This window comes from Columba livia, chromosome 2 (genome assembly GCF_036013475.1).
Source record: "Columba livia isolate bColLiv1 breed racing homer chromosome 2, bColLiv1.pat.W.v2, whole genome shotgun sequence".
Lineage (NCBI taxonomy): Eukaryota > Metazoa > Chordata > Aves > Columbiformes > Columbidae > Columba > Columba livia.
In genome coordinates this window covers 51060253-51080666 of record NC_088603.1, presented here as the reverse complement: position 1 = coordinate 51080666, position 20414 = coordinate 51060253, and the positions used below count along the sequence as shown (strand labels likewise).

Below are 20414 nucleotides of genomic sequence, written 5' to 3'. Positions count from 1 at the left end.
CAGACATCACAAAAGGGATGACTACTACTAAATAAATTAGGAAATGGCCATAGCAGCCAAGTGCTTTTGTACACACGTATTCTGAGTAAAGGTTCCCTGGGATTTTGGAGAGCAAAAATAATGCAACGTTGATGCAATAGTTGCAATGCTATGGATATTAGATAGGGACAGTGATAAACAGAAGGCTTCAGTGAAGTGTGCTATCCAGATTTCTAGTTTGCTCTGTCTCTCTCTTGAATGCTGCAGTAGAATGGTGTGCTTAAATTTGTCCCCATAAAGTAGTAGAATTTTTTTCACAAATTTTCTTCTAAACTGTCTAACAATAGCATTGTTAAATAAACATTCTCCCCCACTGTTTAAAATCCAGCTATTGTGGTAATATACAGCTGAAATCAGTTTTAATGATTTTCATTGCTGAGTCTGAAAAACAAAAACAAGGAAAAAAAAATTTTGCATTTAAAGTATTGTTCATTCTTAATAGTCTTCCAAACATATTTCCTACCACCATGTATAAGTGCATTTATTTTCACAAATGAAACCAGCCCCCCACATAAGCATACTGGTAAAGCGGTCCTGAGCTAACAGTGGAAAATGAGGTAAGCAAAACTTTCTTGCACATCTCATGTTTGTTTACAAGGCCCTTTTCTAAGTCGTAAACACTTTTTGCGTTCATTTCAAGCACCAAAATGCAGGTAACACATACAGAAAAAAGTCTCAGTATTACAGAAATAGTTCAAATGCAAACTGAACAGCCATTTATTTGGTGTTGATATTGTCTCCCTTTCAATAAACTCTGTGCAGCAATAAGAAACTCTTGGGATGGTCTGATAAGGGTTTTCAGTATATATAGGGAGCATTATATTATATATGCACCTCACATTTTCAGTTTTGGAGTTCCACCTTAAAAAAGCAATATGAAAATGTGCTTTAAAATGTATACTAAACACAGTAACCAACACCTTTCAGTTCAATGTGTGAAGTCCAGCTTCTCCATGGATTTTAACATTTAAGGAGGTCCTAGAACTCAATGGCTTTAAAGAAATGTTATTTGATTGCAGGGAATTCCTGCCATAGCGAAGTTTTAGAATGTAGAACTGAGATGTTTTGTGCCCCAGCTCCCCTGATTTTCATTGTTGCCACCCATGCCACACACCAGCCTGCGAGGTGCTATAGGAAAGGTGAGCAGGCAGGTGATTTTTACATGTGTGAAAAGGAGCTTTCATGTTTTGGGGGTGTAGTCTTAGTCTCTGTCATTTGGTAGAGTCTGTGCTCTAGTCCTATAAATATAGTAATGTGTGACTCAGGTGAGTCATGCCATTTATTGCCTCACATGGGAGTATTTGCTCAGATTTAGCATGAAGTATTTGCTCAGATCTAGTATATCACTGACATGGTACATTACAGCCTAAGGGGAGAATGAAGTCCCGCTTCCTCTTCTGAAAAGCCCCCAGCAGTTCTGCTGTATATAATCCTAGTAGGTGGCTGTGGTACTTTCAAGGTAATGAGCGTCATAAATGTCAGATGATGCATAACAGCGTTATTGTGGTCTGAGGACCTGGGTGTTGCAGGAGAGTGGCTTTATAGGAAATCACGGGGAATTATTAACCTGCATAAAGATACTCTCATGCATAAATATTTGCAAGATTAGAGCCAGTAATTTTGCAAGTTTTGATCCTCACGTGTCATGTAATAGTTCACAGAGGGAAAATTTTGTTATACCAGACAATAAAAGTTGCTGTACCACAGAAAGGCTTCACAGCTATGCGATCAGCTCTTACCAAAGTGAAATGTACAGGACTTACTAAAACAAACAAACAAAAAACAAGAACCTCACAGTTTGCAGTATTAGAAAACATAATTTGATGGCTTGTAGTGTCACATATTGCGTGTAGCCCATATAGTAGCTATGAGTTAAGGCATAAAATACCCCCAAAAACTTATTGACTGCTTTTCTTTTAGGAAGGCTTAGAACAAAAAACAGTGATCTGATGTTTAACTCTTTCAGCAAGCGAAAGGCACAAGTGGGGCACTCATCTCACACCGACTTTTAACAGGCCCCGAGGATGCTCGACACACCAGCCCGGGAGGGAGCCGGTACCCGGGGGCGGCCGATCGGCAGGTCCGGCGCGGAGCGAGAGCGCTGCCGCCCCCTCCCGGCCGGGCCCGGTGTGCGGAGCGGAGCGTCCCGGGCTCCCCTGGGTTACCCTGGCTGCTCGCCCTCTTCGGAGGGGAAAATACAGGTACGCCGCAGCTTGCAGGCTGTGAGGCTGCTCAGCTAGGAAGCAAAGCAGCAACAGTAAATAAATAGTTATTCCAAAGGCAACAAGGAAGCCCTAAAATCCCTCATTAGAAACTGCAGGAGGCGGGACATCAGCCGCACGGCGCGGGGGAAGCGGCGCTCCCGGGCGGCGCAGGAGCAGGTAGAGGCGGAGGGGTGGGCGGCTGTCGCCCCCGGCGCAGGTGCTGCCGAGCCGCGGGACACCCTGCCGGCGGCCGACCCGGGGCTGCACGTCGCGGCCGGGCCAGCAGGAGGAAGGAAGAGGAAGTGAGAGCGGCGGCAGGGAGCCGCGGAGTGCCTCTGCGAGCCCCGGGATGGGGTAGCGCCGGCGGCAGCGCAGCGCAGCCCACCGAGGCAGCGTTGGCAGAGGCGCGGAGTCCGGCTCCCCGCTCTGCGCCGCGGGGAGGGGGCGGTGCTGCCCGCCCTGGGAGGTAGGCGAGCCACGGGGCTGGCGCTGGGAAGCGGCGGTGGGGCGGGTGGCCGGGGCGGGCTGCGGCGCTGGCCGGGCGGTGCAGGGGAGCAGTCGGGGAGGAGGGACGGGACGGGACGGGCAGGCGGCCCGCAAGCCCCGCACCTGCCCGTGGCGGGCGCCAGCGGCCGGTCCCCACGGGGGTAGGTGGCGGGCGGGGGGCGGCCGGCGGGAGCGGCCGCTGTTGCTGCGAGGAAGCGCAGCCTCGTGCTTGTCAGTGCAGCGGGGCCTCGGCCGGCGGCTGCGGGCGGGGGGGACGGCCCGGCCCGCCTCGCATAGCGGCTCCTCCCGCCGCCCTGCCCTCTCCGCCGGCCCGCGGCCGCTCCTTCCACAGCCGCCCGGCGCGACTTCGCCTGCGCCTCCCCCTCCGCCACCGCCTCCTTCCCGCTCCGGTTCCCCCTCAGCCCCATCCCGTGCCCCAGGCGGCCGTGTCCGCCCTCAGCTGCACCAAGTGGTCGGAGGCCGCTGGTGAGGGGCGGCGGGCGGGGGCCGCGCACCTTCGGGCGCCGGGGGGTGAGTGGTGGCGGGGCCTGGCTTGACCCGGCGGGGCCGGCGCGTCGCTTCGCGGTTGCGGGTGGCCGGGAGGGCGGGCGGCTTTGGGGGCACCGGGCTCAGCAGGTCCCGCGGGGGTTAAGGCGCGGGGTCAGGCTCGGGCGGAGGCTCCGACCGCAGCAAGTGTCGGCACAGCCGCGGGCGCCGCTCGGGAGGAGAAACCAACTTTTAAGCAAGTGCATCCCCGCAAGCAGGCAGGCTCTCGGCTCGGCATTGGTACCCAGCCTTCTCCTGCCAGGGCATGCCTCCCACTGGCCTTCAAGAGCCTTCGGCAGGGTGCGTGTGCCTTTTCCTAAGTTTGTGCTCGTGCAAGCGATGAAACCGCTTATCAATGTCAGATGAAATGATTGTTCGGTGAAATGTGGATGGCCATTATGCAGAGCAACGGTGCGCAGCCTTGTAGAGCAAGTGGGTATCGGGTCCAAAAAGTTACGTTTTGAAAGTTCCTTGGCTTGAAGCCCTTACAAAGTTTATTTTGAATATCTTTTCCTTGCAGAACTAATACAACTGTCCAGCTCTCCCCTGAGAATGGTATAAAGTAAATATTGGAGTTCCTGAAAAATAACAGTGAGTACATTTCGAATCAGCAACGTTTTGCTGTTAAGTTTGTAAGAATACATTTTAACCTGCCAAGGCTCAAAATGTGCAACAAACACATTGAGAGTGCCAATGATAATAACAGTGCAGGAAATGTACTGTGTGTTAATTGCTTAAGTATAAACATGGTTGCCTGTGAGCTGTATTTCATGACACAGCAGTTACGGTGCAATTTCAGCAAGGGATGTGTTGAAGTGCATTCATAAGCAAATGTGTTTTCTTTTGCTTTTCTCCCTCAGCTGCCTGATTGCCCCTGGTTAAAATATTTATCTTTTGGGAAGAGGAGGAAATTGACTGAGAACTGCGCAAAGTCCTGTGACTGAGGACGTTGTTTCCTCCTTTTCCCCTTAGCTCTTTCCCCTCCTTTCCCACAAATGCACACACATACATGCATGCTGGCTTATCTGCAGTTATATAATCTTGTAGACATTTATGGATCATTCATTGTTCGCATTAGTCCCATTCTTTCCCTGTCATTCCTGCTTGAGTGAGTGACTTATGCAGAATTTCACACAGTAAAGAACAATATATTTGAATTTTCAGAAAGTTCTTCCAGTTTGAGCTGCAAGGTTTTCTTCTCTTGATTCTTTATTCACTCCCCCCCCCCTTTATTTTTTTGAGCTGTGTAGTTATGTGGTACAGATCTAATCTGATTATGGTAACTAGATAAGGAGGAGGAAGAGTGGTGACAGTTTGCTGGTAAAAGTCCGTTTTGTGCATAGTTAGGAAAATATCCATTTACACACATGTGATAAAGCTGTCAAAAGTGCTGCAGCAGGTTTTAAAAACTCACCAGTCAGAGAAAATAAATATTTATATGGCTAAAATATCAACATGATGTGAAATTGAGTGTTCTTTAGAGATGCTGTCTGTGCAGTCTGTAGGTCTAAGTGTGTGATTTGACCAGTCTAGGTGAACCTGATTCCTAGTTTGTTCCTGCTGCAAAGGTTGCATAGAGGTAGTTGACTTTCTTTTGTCTCTTTTTGTAATCTGTTTGAAACTCGTTGCACAGTACAACACGTGTCTTCTCTGTAGTTTGCAACTTTGCTGTGAGTGTCATTGTCTGAGGATTATTTTTTTTTTTTGGTGAAGAATGGCGAGGTGGGAAAAGAGAACCAGTTTCTGTACTTACTATTTTGATATTTTTCCTTATATTCTCCACGTGCCAGGAAAAACTTAATAGGTACACAACTCAGATGGTTTTTGATTAGGGGATAGGAAAAATTCTTACCTACTTATTCTGTAGCAGTCTTATGTGGTCATTGAAAGTATCTGCAGCTCAGTAGCCTTTATTATATTATGTGACCATGTGTGTTCTTAAAAGCAAGTACTTCTGTTTCCTCGCTGTTCAGGTGCAACATATTGCATATGTTGTCCTGAGAAGTTGGGTTTTTTTAATGCCACTTCACCCTCGTATTCACAAAAAGTGCTTATTATGCTACATAAAGGTGTAACTGTTGCTGAAATGCTGCTGGGTGCATTATACTTCCTGACAGCAAGGCTGTTCTCTAGCAAACCGCAGATCGAGAGTAACGTGGTGCTCCACCCTTCCTTCCGCTCTTTGTTTTTTGTACCTAGCAGAAGTCTCTTTGATTTTAGAGTCTGGGCTCATAGATGTGTTTTCTGACTGTGTCCAGCCCACAAAGTGGTGTTGGACTATGATCTCGTGTTTTCTATGTTGATACACAGGGAGCAGAGCTCCCATGTTCACACGTAAGATGTGTGGCTTTCGTTTGGTGCTCTAGATGTGTGTGATGAAGTGAGAGGCTAATGTCTGTAGATTTAACTTCGACTAGGGAAAGGTTTCTTTAGATCTCTGCCAGTGCATCTGCACACTAAGGTGCAGTGTCCTGTTCCAATGATAGGCATATTTTTTTGGATATATTGCCAACCACAACATTAGCAATTCTGTGATTCTCAGATAAGGATTTGCTTGAGACTTGGGTGAGGCCATCAAGTACAATTTTCCTCTTGAGCTGTGAGTCTGCGATCACTTGACTTTCAGTTTCTTCAAAGTAAATGGTCTCTTCAAAGTTTAGGAGCTCTCTTTGTCATGCTATGGTGCGAATGTGCAGTTTGTCCTTGTAGTAAAAGCAATGTTTGTAGAAGGTGATGGGATTTTAGGAACCCTGGAAAGTGGAAAACATTAGACACCTTTGGAGCAAGGAAAAGTACTGTTGTCTCTTATGGTTTATTTTTCTGCACAGTTATTCCTGGGCCTAGGAGACTTTCTCCTCTGCTTTGTCCCTGCACTGTCCTGAAGGTGCAACTTTGAGTGAGAATGATTTGGTTTGCCTCCCTGTTCAGTCACTATCCTATTAAAAAGGAGGCTTCAAAAAAAGGCTTTATGGTGTGAATACTTATGACTAGAAATCGCTTTGTAACACCCATCAAACCACCATTCAGTAAGGTCTGTGTTGCATCTTTAAAAGATTTCCCTGCTTTGAATTAGATTTTTTGAAAAGGTTCTTGTATTCGTGGCAAGAGGAATGTGCCAAGTACACGTTGTTTAACTTGTGTTAATTTAACAGAGCAACTGTTTAAAGGATTTTGGATAATTTTCCTTCTACTTGTGTCAGTCACCTTTTTTTTTTTTAATTTTATTTTTTTCCCCTCTCTCCAAATTTAATAGTGGAAAAGGAGAGAAAGAGAAACTGAAAGCAAGTGGCAGAAGCCAGTATGTTGGCAGGTGTTTGATAGTACTGATTGTAAGAGGTGATAATATGTGTGACACTTAACATAAAGTAAACTGCATACATATAGTGTTACAGAGATGAATGGAAGGATAATCACAAAATTGCAAAGCTGCTTTTCAGTTAGCATTTTTGCATCAAGCTGTTTCCAAGGATTTGGTTTTGTGGTGTGATCTTTCATTATTGCAAGTGTTGCAAGACACAAAAGAGAAATTGAAGGATAATGTCACAACCTTTCTGTTAGTTTTCTGATCACTTAACATTTAAGAGGAATATTAATGGGAAGTCTGCGCCACTGGGGATAGCTCACTTTTCTGTTCAGCAGTAAATATTACTGTGAAGATGACTCGTGTCTTCTTAGAAAAGTGTTTTAGTTTCTGTGCATATGAGCTCACTTTGGTGCATTTCTAGTGAGCAGCCTTTGGAATACTTTAGAAAGCTGAATATACTACCTGGAGATGTTGTGCAAATGTGGTAAGTGACCTATTCTTGCTGCCTTTGAGGACGTAAGTCTTCTTACTGCTGCTTCTGCTGGGTTCTATTTACAGTCAAATAACACTGCAAAACTCCACAGGAGCTAGTATTAGCTCAAAGGATGGAGAGAGAGCTACCAGTCAGTACTGAGGGAAAAGATTTCCCCTTTCAGACTGAATTTGGTTGATTTTAACGTGTTTGTGAAACATCATCTTCAATAAAGAGGCGGGGAGGGGGGGGTGGTGGTGGTGGAGGAAATCAGAAAACAAATTGTTCCCAAACAGATCTATTACAGAATGGTAACTGTGTCCTAGCTCTGTGTGTTTTCTTGTCTTTTGCTTCTGCTTTCCTTCTGGTTTTTATTTTTCCAAGTCAAACTCTTCTCATAATTTCTTCTTGCATGTTTGCCACCTCTACCTTGATACCCTACTCTGTGGTATTTGATGTATTTATTTATCCCAGCTTTCTTGGTTTCACCAGCTTTGTCCAGTCCTTAAATTCCTTCCTGTGTAACCCTTAGGTTATTTCTCAATTAAATAATTTTATTTAAGATTTGCAAGGAAAGCTGTGGACTGAAGTGTGTGTCACCTCCTATGTTCTTTCAAAGTGTCTGGCTCAAAGTGTTTATTGTACAGGCCTAATTTATGGGGACCATAAATTATTCATATATTCTTAGTACATGCATGAATTCTGTTGCTTGAATTTGTAGCTTAAATTAAGATATTACTTGCCTATTTTTCTTTCTTTTCAGCCAACGTACATGTATTGTATAGTCTAGCAGAAGTGTAAGGGATATGTGGATCTTGGCAAAGATACCTCACGTGAGCAGTTTGGGCCTTTGTCTTGCTAGACTGGCAATCTGCTGTGTACTTTGTTGAATCTTGCTGGAGTGACCATAGTGGGAGTGACTTTAAATGGCTCCTTCGTATTTTAAGAGAGATGATAATCTACTGAGGTTGGGCGATGAGGAATTTATAAGTACTCACGTAATATCCTATGACCAGACAATAAAATTGATTCGCACATTTCTTCTCTAATAATAAGAGGAGAAAAATGGCTGTGGTACACGTTGGTATAGTACAATTTTTATGCTTAGTGCCTGTGCATGTATTTGTTACATTCCAATACAGTCTTTTCCACTACTTTGCTTTCTGGAATACAATTGCACATAAGTTTTCATAGCAGCATTCATGGCTTCGGCTGGAAATTGAAACCTGGTAAGTGTTGGCTCAATATGCATGGACTTTTGGACAAACTTTTTCAATAGCATTGAGCCAAACCAACTTAAAAAAAAAAATCCCCAAATGTAAATACTGGTTCTTGCATTCTGGAAAGGATATCTAGTATACCCTTTGGTCTCTAGGCTTTTAAAATGCTGTAGTGGTGTTTGTCGTCTTTTTTTTTTTCCCTCTCAAGTTTTCTTTTCCCACCCCCTCCCTTCAGGCACCAGGGCACTCATCTGTTGAAGCTCTACCCCCTGTGGTTCAAGTACATTCCTCCTATCAACCTTTTCACTCCACCTCCTGCTGTCCCTCTTAACACATACTGACATCTCTTCTGCTCACCAAACTTACAAAATTCAGGTCTAGATATGGGGTCTAATTGTGAGCTATACTTTATGTAGGTATATAATCTCTTCTATAGATACACATACAAGTTTCTTGTGCTTAATCTTTTTTCCTGTAAAACAGAAAATATGAACAAATGAGAACTTCTACTGGAGAGCGAAAGATGGAACATTTGGTGTGGTGGTTGTTAACTACTCAGGAGAAAACTATAAAGGGGGAAAAAAGACCCGACCAACCAAAACAGTTAAAAAGGTGAAAGAAAATGTAAGGTCTTTACCACTTTAGACTGCTTAATGTAATTTTAACCATATCTATAGCAAGTAATTAAAGATTTGACAGCTAGTGCCTGTTCCAGAAAAGGACAAAAAGGGCATGAAAAATGGCCCACATCTCTACCATTTGTTTTTTAAAATGGTAAGTAATGTTTAGAAGTAGGTCTGTTTATCTGGTCTTTTTTTGAAAGAGCTAGTTTTCATATTTAGTAGCCAAAAGTGATTTTTTTACAGAAGTGCAATTGTGAAAAGCAATGTATAAAAACTGAAAGGGAAGAATCATCTTTTCTGCCCTATGCTGCTCTGAGTGTTCCTCTGTCCTGGCTTTCTTTTCTGATGTATTTGGACTTGACCTACTGACATTTCTGCACCTGTTCTTCCCTCCATATGAAATGCTGGCAATTTCAGTCTGTTTATTTTGTTAGCTTTAGGATGTAACATGTACATCACCTTTCATAAAGTTTTCTAATGAGCCCAGTGACCTGGGCTTGTATTTCTTGACCTGCCAAAAATAACCCGTTTTTTCCTTCAGCTACCTTAGGAAGTTAGCTGGATGGAAGAGTGTGTTTGTGTAAAAACAAAAGTCAGTAGCATTGTGTGCTGTGTTGGGATGTTTTTCTGGAAGGCAGAGGTTTCAAAGATTTCATCCCCTGCAGCTGCGAATGAGTCAGAAAACACATTATGGTAAAGGAGCGATGTGTCCAGAGGGGGAAGGGAAGAGAATAATCTACATAATTTTAAATCCAAGTTGGAATTTGAGTTCTATTTTAAAACAACCTTATAAATAAAATGGTCTAGGGCTATTTGCACTGGAATTTTAAGTTGATTTCCTGGCCCATATGCCAAGGGCATTAAAACATCCACAATTGGGTGGTAGTGGTGATGTGTGAATTCAAATTAATACAGTATGTTTTAAGATTTTTTTAAAATTATTTTTCAAATTCCTTAAATTTTGTAAAATCATTCACCTCTATCTAGAGATGGCAAGGCTTTTAGTTTTGAAATAATTTTGTATAATTAATATATGAAGGTTGAAAAAGCAACTGTACTGACCTATGGGCTACTTTTCTGCAATTAAAGGAATGATGGTGCAAAGGGAAAAAGCAGTCAGACTTCCCTCCCCTGAATCGGTAAATAGAGAACCACCAAACTAGACCAGAAAATCAAACCTAAGTCAACCCGCAGATCCTTTGTTTTCAACTAATTGTTCTTGCTGTGTTCACTGGTCCCCATAAGCCTGACTTAGGGGGATAAGCCTTGCTTTCCTGTCTTGAGGCTTTTCTCTCTTGATCTATTGAAATTCAGAGTGGAGGGCCCCCTTTAGCTGTCTACTCTGTAACAAAGAGGCTCCAGCTGTGGATATGGATTGCAGAGAGAGGTAGCCTCTTGGGCAAGCAATTTGGAGTCATTTAGGAAACCTGTAGTTTTAATTTTATTGGAGATGGTAAGCCTGAGTCAGTGCAGTTTTCAGACTGCTGGTGTTGTGTTCTTCAATTCAGACAGTACCAGGGCAGGCCCAGTGTGTTCTGCTACATGTTCAATTTCTGATGTATATAACTTTCATGAAATTACATGGTGAAGCTGTGTAGTTTTAACATGATGGAAGAAACATTGTAAGTCACTGGTTTAACACTGTAAGTATGTAGTTTCAGTCTTTGTATCAAGTAAAACTGGTATCCTAAGTGAGTGCATCCTCAGGACAGCTGCTCTCTGGTGTTTTGATGCCAGTGGTATTCCTGCAGACAGGAGAGGAGGATTTAAGTGTGCCACGTAAGTGTGTAGGCATAACCCTGGTTAGAAGGGCTCATAAAATGTTTTCTGCATCTTCTAGCTTCTTCGTCACAGTCTGTTTCCATCAGCCTCATCTGTGTTGTGATACCCAGCCATTAGTTATGCATGTAATTAACTGCATTATCAGTATTAGCCAAAGAGAGAACTGTGTGTTTTAAGTATGGCAGTCCGTGTGTGTTGTCATTTCACATGCATACTAAATGAGATGAGGCACTACTTAAAGAGAAACCTTGGGACAAAAGTATGTTTTTAAAAAATTAATCTGGATCTATTGTTTTGACAAAAGTAGTACCACTGAAAAATAGTAATCAGTGGTAACACCATTAGCTTTTGAGAATTGCAGAAGGATGTCTTAATCCAAAGTATTTACCAAATGGGATAGGTAAGTCTGGTATAGTCAGCATGAATACTTGATCATTACCCATCTGTGGAGAAATTACAAGTGGGAGCAAGGCATGAGTGTGTTCTCTGTTGGTAAAGACAACCTGAAGCATTTAGAAAACTTGGAGTTAGTTTTGAGCATCTTCTCAATGTTAAAAAATAAAAATAAAGTTAAAAATACAAGGTAGGTGGTAGGCAGAATGCATACATGAAGTGATGTGTTTGCAAGGTATTTTCTGAATAAAAGCTGGGGATTTGCCTTCCCTAGGGAAAGCATGGATGGTGTGCACCCGCAGTGGAAACTGTTGTTCGCTCCTACTTTTTTTCAGATTGTAATATGAAGTTACTGCAGTAACTGTAGTGCCTTGATGAGCTGATTCAGCCTACCTGGGCAGAGAAGATCTACAATCAATTAGTTTCAGATACAGGCAGAATTCATAGAATCATAGAATTGTTTCGGTTGGAAGAGACCCTCAGGATCATTGAGTCCAACCATAACCTAACTCTAGCACTAAACCATGTCCCTAAGAATCTAATCTAAAAGCCTTTTAAACACCTCCAGGGATGGTGACTCCACCATTTCCCTGGGCAGCCTGTTTCAATGCCTGACAACCCTTTCCATGAAGAATTTTTTCCTAATATCCAATCTAAACCTCCCCTGGCACAACTTGAGGCCATTTCCTTTCATCCTATCACTTGCTACTTGGGAGAAGAGACCAACACCCTCCATGCTACAATCTCCTTTCAGGTAGTTGTAGACAGTGATAAGGTCTCCCCTCAGCCTCCTTTTCTCCAGGCTGAACAGCCCCAGTTCCCTCAGCTGCTCCTCATCAGACTTGTGCTCCAGACCCCTCACCAACTTTGTAGCCCTCCTCTGCACTGTTTCCAGCACCTCAATGTCCTCCTTCTGATGGGGGGCCCAGAACTAAACACGGTATTCAAGGTGGGGCCTCACCAGTGCTGAGTACGGTGGCACAATCACTTCTCTAGTCCTGCTGGCCACACTATTCCTGATACAAGGCAGGATGCTGTTGGCCTTTTTGGCTGCCTTGGCACACTGCTGGCTCATGTTCAAGTGGCTGTCAATCAACACCCTCAGATCCTTTTCTGCCAGGCAGCTTTCCAGCCACTGGAATTGAACTGCTCCATCTACCAAATAATGGTAGAGAAGCTCCTTGGGTGGTACAGGAGTTGTCACCAAACACCGGGAGGAGCTGAGGGCAGCTCTGTTTAGCTCTGACTGTCCAGTATTTATATTGAATAAATCTAAATGTCAACTGTAGGTAGAAATTCTGGAAATCTTTTAGTAAATGCTGAGGGCAAAGAAAAAAAGTATGTGATGGCTGGATTTAGCTTGATGTATCATCTATTGTTTGTTTTCATTTCTTAATCTCTTGCTGGCACAAAGCCTCGTGAACACAAAGTCAACAACCTTTCTTAGAAGGTGCTTTGTCAACAGGTGTGAACAAAGGTCAATTTAAAGTGTTACTGAACCACTGACACAAGCTTTTAAATGAGTGTACTGAGAGACCTCTCTGAAAATATCTAGGTTTCATGAAGGGAAGGACCTTCAACTCTGTCTTTCCTCACTGAGAGAGAACTGGTCATTCCAGTAATTCTATAGGCAATAGCAGCTGTCTCTTGGGCAGTAGTTGCTCTCCGTTACTGAAGGTTGTCCACAGATGAAAATCACTAGGTAGCAATATGATTTTGTTGAAAAATACTAAACCTTGGCATTCTCCATGATGTTCTGGTTTGTATTCATACTGATTTCATTTCTAGATATCTACACTTTATAACTGAAAAAAAACCCTGAGTTTATTCTGTGAAAGAATAACTTGATATGCAACTTTCTGATGGCTTAATGAAGAGGGCTTTGCAGGTGGTTATCTGGGTCTCATATAATGAATGTTGGTAATAATTTGCCATAGTATTTCCAGTCAAAATGTTAACCAAATAATTCTGAGCTGCTGGCATAACTCAGTTCCTCCTGCTGACATAACGCTGTTGGGTCCAGTAGTGTTAAACCACCGGAGAATTTGGCTTTTAGAAGAAGAGAATTATCTCAGATATACAGTGCTGTACATGTTGACTTTTCAGTTGTGACCAGTGTGCAGCCTTTTTGTGTATAGAGTCAGATCATGGGTTCACAGTTCAGCTCTTAAGCATTGAATGAAAAAACTGGTTCAAAGAAAGGAAGGTGCCTTCCTTGAACTGTGTGAGAAATTGATGCAGACTGGTAAAATATTCAGTTGTTTTTCCTTTCTAAGATCTAACACTGATCTTCAGCTACTTTGTGTCCCATTGAGGAATTCAGTGAAAGCTGAGGGTGATACATGCGATAATTGCAAAGGCTTTTGCTATTTACAGAGCAATTTGCATACCATAAAGGAAGAAGTTGCCAGCTTCTTTCCCACTGGTATGCTACTAAAGCAGAAGAATTGTATTTAGGAAGAGAAGGACCTTCTCTGATTTTCTGTCAGTAGAGAAGCTGTGTCTCGGGAACAGCCATTTCCCCATCATTACCCTTGTACATAATGAGACTGGGTTGCTGAAACATTTGCATAAAATAATGCACCTTTCTGCAGTAAATCTTTTCAACTATTTCTGACAAAACCCAGCAGCTTTCTGGAGTTGTCGCTGGCTTGCCTTGTACAGCTGTCAAAAGAAGAGCAAGACTGTATCGGAAAGAACCAGCAGAAGTTTGGAGCATTTGGCTTACCACTTGCTTCTGCAGAAACAGGGTAGAACTACTGGAGTGTTATTTATGTCTGTGCGTATAAGAGATCCACAATGTAACGTCTTTTCCTTCTTTTCTGCAGAGTATTTATATGTAGGTAGCAGGAGTAGGTGCTCATTGCTGGTGAAAGCCATAGTATGCTACCTGCCCCTTTGGAAGGGAAAATTTGTGTGTTTTTATTTAAAAATTGCCAATGCCAGTGGCATTTTATTATTATTATTATTATTCTCCTCTTCAAAACCATGTCTTGGACTTCCTTATCTCCTTTCACAAAAAAAGAGATTGTTCAGTTTTGGGCTCTTTGTTGGAGCTGTGCTGCCAGGAGCCTTCCTGGCCTCTGGCACTGTCAACAGAAAATGCTGCTCTTGAAAGAATGGAGTGTGGTTTAGGCAGGGTAGGGAGGGGATACCGAGACTGGTAGCAAAAAGCACAACTTGGCATTAGAAAGAAATGTCTGAAAAAACATTCATGTCCCTTGAAACTGTTGACAATGGTAAAATAAAGTTAAATGAAGGATGGGAAAGGAGAAAGCAAGCAGAAGGGGGAGGCATCAACAGGGTCAAAAAGGGTAGAGTATTTTCATGTTTATTTAGGCATAATTTTGTTGTTTTTGTTTTGTTTTGCAAAATAAGCTTGAAACTGGGAATTGATGATCCTTACTGTTTTAGTTTAGTAATTCAAATCTATGTGGTACATGTAATTATGTATTTTGGGGTTTTTCCCCAGCCTCCGCTACACAAGCTTAGTCTACCTGTGGTATGGAAATCGAGTTTGAATATTGTTGAGCTGTAGTGTAACTTCTATAACTGACTCTGAAGAATGGAAGAGAGATATATAATGACACATTCATCAGGTAAATATTCCTCAGCAACACATCACCCTTCCACAGCTTTAATGCATGCTTATTTTTACATAATGTATATTTCAAATGAGTTCAAAATCTCTAGCTGGTGGCAGGACAAGACCGTAACATGTTTGTGGGGTGAATGATGAAGCCCTGTTGCAACTCAGATTGTCCTGGGCGTCAGGAGCTGTACAAACTCTTCACTGTCTCGGAACCATTGCTCTGGGCTTTATCCTTTTATGTTTTGTTGTTTTTTGTTGTTTTTTTTCCTCCTCATCCTTTCTGTCTGCTGTTGCAGAGCCTGTTTGAGTCCTCAGCAGACAGCATTATTGGTTGTCTACTCTAAGGCTGTAGTGGGAGTAAGGAAGCTCTTGAGCTTTTAAGGCCAATCCTAGATTATTCAGGGTCTTTTAAGGTGGGTGGGTGTGTGCGAAGACAGGAAGGATTCTTATTGCCATTAAATTACAGTGAAATATATGTTTAAATTTTGTTTTTTTTGGAAGTAATCTTGATGATTCTGCTTATTCTTTTTTGCAGTGCAGGCATGAATAAAGATGGAAAAAATAAAAGCATGGGTCAGATCAGCTGAGTGGGAAGCACCCATCTTATGCAGCTATGCTTCTGACAATAGCTGCTTTCTGAACAGCTTGGAAGGTCTTCCTATGAAGATTTTTGCTATGTAGGGGTCAAGAGATTGTCATTTGCATTCAGGAATCATTATTTTAATCAAAATATTTGGCTTTTATATCCATGGACACGTGTGCATGTGTGCAAACATGCAATATGATGGCACAGTAGGGGAGTAGGGTCTTTGCTATTTTTTTAATGGTTGTGAATATTAAGAAATTAGCAATAAAACTGCTAGAAACTGAGCTCCTGCAAATTTAATGGGAACTGCTGTTGGAGATGCAAGCATATGGCTTCGTTCTTTATCAGAAGAGTCTGATGAACTCAGCTGGATTAATGGTTTTTCATCTCATTTTACTGACCTTTGACCCTGAGAATTTAGTGTAGCTGATGAATTAAGGCACCAGTGGATTATTTGCCATTCATTTCAGAAATCCACGATGCTACCCAAGTCATAATGTCTGTCTCAGAGTAAGGATGCAGTTGGATGTCTGGGGTGTGTGGTGAGGCGCAGAGCCAAAGCCAGGCTGCTCCTTCCATGCTGCAGTTGTTGGAGCATGATTGCTTGGGTTGTGTTGTTGCTCTTAAGCAAAACGGTGAGTGTTTGGATTTGTTTCCTAGGTCCCCTTTTAAGGATTGAACATCATTTGCCATTAAGGGATAGTAGTGTATTTTCTTGAAAGCTGAAAATGAATGAAATTAAAACCAGCCCTTCACACTGATCTGACTGCTGTGTTAGAAAAGGATTCTGGGTATCAGATTGACAGGCAACACATCAGAAAATTTTCTCTAAATGTGGTGCAATACCTGTGGAAATGAGTTGATCTCCAGAGTGTTAAAAGAGAATAAAGTTTTACTGCTTACTGTAAAGCTACTGGTGGAGGGAGTAGTTACACTAAAGTAAGATGAAGTTTAAATTTAAACCAGCCTGCCTGTGCTGGTCCATGTAGATAGATCATGTAGATATACTTCTTCTGAAATAAGCACCTTTGTAGAAGGTCTTGGAGAGGAAAGGCAGTGAGTTACTGTTTAGATTAGTTTAGGGGCTTTTGGATTAATTTAGATTCTTTCCTTACGCTTGGTCCTGAAGGGGAGCCACACTGATTTAAGCATGTAACATTTTGCTTTAACTACAAATTTCACCACGGAGGCAGGCAAAAGGAGGTGAAAGAAATAAATGTTTGCAGATACATTGTGTTGTCCTGACTATTCTGGCGGTTCTTAATATCCATTGCATGGATAGCTATTGGCAGGCCCTGTGCTCGTGTACAGCTTCAGCAGCTGGGGCTGCCAGTGATGCCAGCAGCTTACTAATACCTGACTAATTGTTTCTGTCACACCTGCATAAGCCTTTCTATCTCTCCAAAACACATTAGCATTCATGAGGAGTTACTGAACCACGATGAATCACAAACACATTTTAAGTAATTCTTTCCTCATTCTGCTTGGGCCAAGTACACCTTTCCTTAAACAATACCTTATTTTTCTACCTTATAAAACCTTTTATTTTATCAGTCAGAGAACTGAAAATCAGAGGAATGAAACTCTGATTCCAGAGGAAGGAAAGTGTTTCAAGCTTACCTTTTAATATGGGCTTTTAACCCTCACTTCTCACTTTTTACCTCTGAGCCCCATCATATGATTAGATTAAAAAGCTCTGGTCTGTGCCGGTTTTGTTAATGCAGTAATATGGCTTGATTGCATAATGTCTCACATTGCTTGTGAAGCTTTGGATACCAATTCTGTCACCTTCCTGGGTGTTTACCAGTTAACAGCTGGTTTCCACGGAGAGCTGTGTCCGTCTCAGTATTGCTTACTGGGTCAGATGATGGTTACTGAAACTGTACGGGAACTCCACAAGCCTTTTCCATACAAGACAGCCCGTGCTATTCCAGGATCTTGCTGTGATCTCACCAATATTTGCCTGCCAAGTGCTTAGTTTGATTTACTGTTCTCATTTTCGATGTAGATTTAGGCAGTCATGAAAGGAAAGATTAAAACAGAGTTGGAATGACTATGCAAATAACTGATGGAAATGTAAGAATGAACAGCAACAGCTATAGAGTTGTTTAATTTCAGATATTTATTTGGAAAGTTCAGTAATGATAAGGTTGATCAAAAATACCACGTTTTGCCAGGACTGGAAGGAGATCTTGTACAATCAAATGGATGTATTAACTGAAATATTGTGCAAAAGAGAATCTTGGGTGTAATTCTGTTTGTTACTTGATGTTTCCAGCATTTGTAAGCCAAAGCTTTAGGACAGATTTCTGCTGGCAAAAAGTATTAGAGCAAGAGGGGCTTATATTTCAAAAGCTGGCTCATCCTTCCTTCCCCTCTGCTCCCAGTTTTTAGCTTGGCACCCTTAGAAGCAGCAACAGATTCTGCAGCTTCTATGTGTGGAATCTGTGTCTCTGTTCCCATTCCCTCTCTACAGTACCTTGAAAATTGTCAGCTGATTCAAGCCAAGTCAGCAGACCAACAGAAGTCCCAGGGATGCAAAGTTCAGACACGTTTTGTGAAAGTAGGAAACTGGATGGAGCAGAAACTGGAAGAGAGGGGTGCTGTTGTGAGCCTTATTAAACAGCTGGAAACCTGCACCAGGGATTCAGATGAGTTGCCTTAGTGCTGCTGCTGCTCCCAGGGAAGTTGTTTGCGTGATTAGACAAATGTATGAGAAAAGGAATCTCTCACTTTTCTAAGGAAAAATGAAAGGCCTGGAAGCTGGAACTTGTGCTAAAAACAGATTGCCACTTCATAACTTAGCTGACTTCTACTCTGAAATGCACAGGGTGTGATTTTATTGTACACAAAGCTTCACTGTCAGAGCAGTTATAAAAGGTCTTCTAGATAAGTGAGACTCAGGCTGCTCTAACATTTTCATCAAAGTGTTTAAATAAAAATATTTGGGAGCACTTACTTTAAACATAAAAGTGTCAAAACTTCAATGAAGCACTATATTTTATTACTTTTAGGCAGTACTGTGCTGGTCTTAGAATGAAAGAGCAGAACTATGGGCTACTACTGCTAATGAAGGAGACAACAAAAACATGCAAAAATGTACGGAGTGTCTATATGGGATAGTGCTGTGCAGATGGTAGACAAATACGGATGAAGAATTATGAAATCTTGCTTTACTGGGGAGCTCAACTAAAAGGAAACTTTTTACTGCCCAGTAAGGATGGATTACAGATTAATTTTATGTGTTTGCTAGGGAATCTTTTGGAGCTTAAAACCATCCTAAAGCATGAACCCATGCTGGTTAATATTTTTGTAACTGTAAAGTGTACAGATTCTTTTTTGTCTCTTCATAAATATTTTAAATTCTACGGGGATGCAGAAGGGAAATAAAAACTTCCCTAAACATGATGGTTAAGGAAAATAGGATTTTAATTGTTTCCAAATGCTTGCTTGCTCACTGGGTTGAATTTATTACTCATCTCAAATTGGAGGAGCCATGTAAATTCAGATGGCTGGTGGCTAATGAGGCACCACGTCTGGTGAAGTCTTCTTAGAGCTGGTCTGATGGTAGCTTCTGCCATGGCTTTCCTCAGACCACAGCTGGTGGCTTATTTCTTCCTTTTGACCTGCAGCTCGCCAGTGGCCTGACCAGGCTGTTTTTTCCATCTCGAACTGGGAGAAAGAACTTAAGAGTTTTGTTATTCCTCCCAGCCAATAATACCATTGCTGAGTTCTGGTACCTGTGCATAGGTTAAATTAATAGGTGCTGTAACTCAGTGTCATTTTAATTTTTTAAATAATTAGTTCACCTCCTCATGCTTAGCATAAATTCTGTTTTCAATTTGAAGAAGGCAAACTGCCTTGAGTTTGTCACGTGTCTCTCCATTTTAACAGTTAGAATTATTAAGTACCTTTTTTTTTTTGGTGATACTATTCTTTTGTAAGCCCTTGTAGCATCAAGACTCATGGGCTGTTGTAAAGTACATCCACCGATTGAATTATAGCTGTCATTGCTGTCTGGTTTTTAGTCCGCTCCAGTCCTGACTGCCTTTTTTGCTCTAGTCTCTGAGGTTTTGGTCTTTTCTGCCCTAAGTGTTTAAATTCTCACGTGTCTATTTCATTTACAGTTCTTAAAATTAGATTTATTTTCAAAGTCCTTTTTGAGAAGGAATGTGTGGGAATGTGTGTGTATAAACCATAAAAAATGTTAGTCCTTTGGGAACCACATCATTTTACAGTTTGTGTTCATACCTACTGATATCTTTAACTAGGCCATGCTTTCCTTTCTTTCCTTCTCCCCCCTTCCCCTCTTGGGGAACACTATTTGAGGTGAACTTTCTTCCTTTAGGATTTTGAATACCAGTCAGGGCAGGATTGTTCATCTTTTACAGACATTAATTCTGAGGTACCGCTTCTGTAGCAGTCCTTAATATTATATGCCTCTTTTGGGTTTGTGGGGCTAATGTTAATTTAATGCAATTATTTTCAGCTGCTGTCTTTTCCCTTTAAATCCTATACTCTGCTATGCTAAGCTAATGAAACCCAGCTATTGTGGTGTACTCGGCTGCTCTGCTTACTAAAGGCATTCATAATGTGCAATGCACTAACTGAAAGAGATTTTTCTGTCTGCAGTACATGACCGTTTGTAAAGGGCTGCAAGATTTTTTTTGCCCTTCTAAATACTTTTCTTGGCTTAGTCTTTGCCACTTCCTTCCATTTGGAGTTTTCTTCTTATTTGTCTTGGTTTAAAAATAAAATAATCTTAAAGTCAATTGGTGATGGTATGGAAGGAAAGAAGGGAGAGTAAAAGCATCTGGTCTGTTGGTTCACCTTTCACTGATGCATCCTGAATGTGTCTCCTGTGTCTGAAGAAGCAGATGCTGGGGATGTTGGAAGTTATGCTGGTTCCTTAACATATGGCACCTAGATGGTGTGTTTCACGATACTTGTGGTGGTAGGGCACCTGGTAGCACACTGCAATAAGAATCGCTGTGCTCTCAGGGCTGGACTGTTTTCCAGATGAACTAAAAATGCCTACCTGCTTGAGAGAGTGGAGGATTCGGCTTGAAGTCAGCAAGATGACTTCACTGCTGTATCATGTAGGAGGAGAGGATTCACTGCAAGGGAGGCGACATATGTTTAAACTTAAATATCATATAATTAGCCA

General features: G+C 42.1%; 1 protein-coding gene across 7 annotated transcripts in view; it reads left to right on the top strand.

The window, feature by feature from the left end:
- The first annotated feature begins 2484 nt into the window (after positions 1 to 2484).
- Positions 2485 to 20414, top strand: part of ELMO1 (engulfment and cell motility 1) — a 315282-nt gene continuing 297352 nt past the window's right edge. For 2 of the 7 annotated variants that reach the window (XM_065051841.1, XM_065051834.1), the window contains exons 1-2: positions 2485 to 2709; positions 3796 to 3866. The gene's annotated coding sequence lies outside the window, so the exon portion shown is untranslated. Of the gene's footprint in view, positions 2710 to 2798; positions 2891 to 3043; positions 3261 to 3493; positions 3708 to 3795; positions 3867 to 20414 lie in introns of those variants that run through there. The other 5 variants (XM_065051840.1, XM_065051833.1, XM_065051836.1 and 2 more) reach the window with 4 other exon arrangements.